The sequence below is a fragment of the Lathyrus oleraceus genome, chromosome 6 (genome assembly GCF_024323335.1).
Source record: "Lathyrus oleraceus cultivar Zhongwan6 chromosome 6, CAAS_Psat_ZW6_1.0, whole genome shotgun sequence".
NCBI lineage: Eukaryota > Viridiplantae > Streptophyta > Magnoliopsida > Fabales > Fabaceae > Lathyrus > Lathyrus oleraceus.
Window position 1 is genome coordinate 18,775,170 of NC_066584.1, and position 2,959 is coordinate 18,778,128.

Sequence of the window (2,959 nt, forward strand, 5' to 3'; positions counted from 1 at the left end):
TTGCTATCTCATTTGCCAGTTCTTCATCAATATCTTGACAGCCTTCCTCATCTTCCTCTTCAGTGTTTGACATAAATGCTATGCTCTTGGCCTTTTTTTCAGCTCCATCATATATTCCCATCTCAAATGTTTGGAGGGATCCAATTAGCTCATCAACTCTCATATTTGAGATGTCTTGAGATTCTTCTATGGCTGTTACTTTCATAGCAAATCTCTTGGGGAGTGACCTGACCATATACACTCAACCATCAAACACCCAACCACGCAACCAATTCATGCCACACGCTCAAACTCAAAACCAGGAACCAAACCCTAACCACCAACAATCATACGCAAACACCACATTTGTGTATAGGTCGGATGATTCATACGATTCAATCTCATGCCATCATAGCTCCCCGCTTATAAACACTCAAACATCCAAACGCCACAACATCCAACCATTGTTTGACTTTATTACACCACGGGAACCATTGCTTCGTTTCCAAAACGATTCAATATCCTAATTCGGGCAACTATAGCATCCACAAACCACCCAACCACAATGACCCAACTACGACAACATGGACACCGAACTTAATTACATCAACGCTGTTGGTGGCAACACCCCCAACTATTGGGGAGAAATGATGACAAATTTATCAAATACCGTTGGACCTTCCACCGGACCTTCACACCAGCCACCATTGCATCATGTCAGCACCCAAAGACCCCAAACAACTAAGGGAAATTGTGGGAGACCTCGAAGGCAGGCTAACACATCTGGATGTGGAACATAGGGGCATTTCAATCGGGCGAATCATTGATTTTCTTCTCAATTGTTATGTATTTTAACTTTATATCATAATATTACTAATTATTTTTCATTTACCGATTTATTTTATTTATTTATAAGTACTCCCTCTGTCTCATAAAAAGTGTCTCATTTGTATTTTTTTCTCTGTCTCAAAATAATTATCCTTTTGAACTATCAATGCAGTATTTATTATTATTTTTTCACTATCATACCCATATTTATTAACTTTCAATTTATCCAACCATTCTTTTAATTACAATTAATAGGAATATTCTACTAAATGGTATTAGTTTTATCATCAAAATCAACACATTCATTCATTTTCTCAAGAACCGTGAATTGTTCAAATATGACATTTTTATGAGACGGAGGAAGTATAAAATATAAAAGTAAAGAAAAAAATATATAAAATTTGTGTCACATACAATGATGCATGCACATGATTTATACTATATAGAAAAAATATAAAAAATATGCGGTTCGGTTTGGTTCGGTTGACTTTTAGAAATAAAACCAAACCAAACCAAACCAAATCAATGCGGTTTGGATTGGTTCGGTTGGTTCGGTTTTTTACAATATTTTTATTTAGTCATACATACACCTATAGAGAACAACGTAACTTTGTGTTTAGCCATTCATACATTAGTAAATAACATCAAAACTCATCATATTTAGAGAAAAACTTCTCATTCAATATACAAAAAGTTAGATTAGAATAAAGTGGAATAAAAAATATATATAAAATAGTAGCATAAAATAATATCAAAAATATTATAATAAAACATAAAAAACATATGAGAAGAGAGATTAGAAAAGATGAAAAAAAACATAAGAGATGCGAGATTGAGAAGAAATGTGCGATAAAAGTGTAATTAGAAGATAAAACAATAATATAAAATATGAAAAAGAAAGAACATAAGAGAGGACATATTCTAGTAGAAAAGTTGAAATGTACATGGCAAAGAAGATGAAAAGAATGTGCGGTACTACTAGGAGAGATTTAAGAATGTTGAAATTGAAACCCTAAGTGTGAGTAAGAGAAAATCGTTTGTAATTGTAAGGTTAAGACATATTAGGTTTGAGTTTTGGATTGGATGTGGGATAAGTGAAGTTTAGATGGTAACATAATGCGGTTTGGTTTGGTTTGGTTTGGTTTGGTTTGGTTTAGTTCGGTTTGCAAAATACAAACCGCAAACCAAACCAAACCGTGCGGTTTTGTTAAAAAATGATCCAAACGCATCCGAACCAAATGCGGTTTTTGGCGATTTCGGTTTGGTTTGGTTTGGTTTGCGGTTTTCTATTGGGTTGGTTTGGTTTTGAACACCCCTAATTTATAGTAAGCATGCACCAATTGCATTGGCTACACTGCATGCATGTGTCAATGATGATGTCGTCTCTGCTCAATGACAAAATGCATGCTTCAAAGGGACCGAGGCATGGTTTAAACTTTACCCGAAACATAATTATTTTAGTAAATAAATTGATATTATGATTATTTTAAAAAATTAAATTAAAATAGTTGATTATTTTTTTAAAAAAAAACTGAAGAGAATCCTCCACGTAATTATCAAATTCATAATTGTTAACTTTTATTCGAACCCCTCCCTTGCACACTAGGTTTTTTGTTCGTCCACTTTTTTGTAATCGAATTCCTTCGTTAAAATGCAACAAACATTCAGTAATCAGATTAAGTAACCAAAAAGGTGAAGAAAGAACTAGTAACAATATTTTATTCTTTAAGTTAAACCTTAACCATATCACAATGTATTATTCCATGGTTATAACCATTTAAGAACAACAATTACAATGACAATCATTGTCTTCGCTATGACATTTACCATTTGCAGCAAATGTATTACATTCTCCCATGCAATTTAAGCTGCAAAAGAAACTCTTCCATTTCTCCTTGCAATAACCAGGTATAATTCTAGTACAATCATCTGCCTCTAGCATTCGCACTTCATTTCCTGCACAAAAAAACAAATCCAATTCATCCTAAACACAGTTAGTTAAAGAAAACAAACTCCTTAAATTTCACTAAAACTAAAAAACAATATCATAACTCATACCTAAATGAATTGAGAAAATCAGCAAAACAATGAAAAGGATTTTCATATCTTTGATTTTTAGAAGAAACGATACAACTTTCAATGTTGTTATTTC

At 33.0% G+C, this 2,959-nt stretch overlaps 1 long non-coding RNA gene across 1 annotated transcript; it reads right to left on the reverse strand.

Annotated features, from left to right (window-relative positions):
• Positions 1-2,500: 2,500 nt before the first annotated feature.
• Positions 2,501-2,959, reverse strand: LOC127092681 (uncharacterized). Its single transcript, XR_007792259.1, has 2 exons — positions 2,866-2,959; positions 2,501-2,763 (listed from the first exon to the last, which is right to left on the reverse strand). It is a non-coding gene; the product is annotated as an uncharacterized LOC127092681 (long non-coding RNA).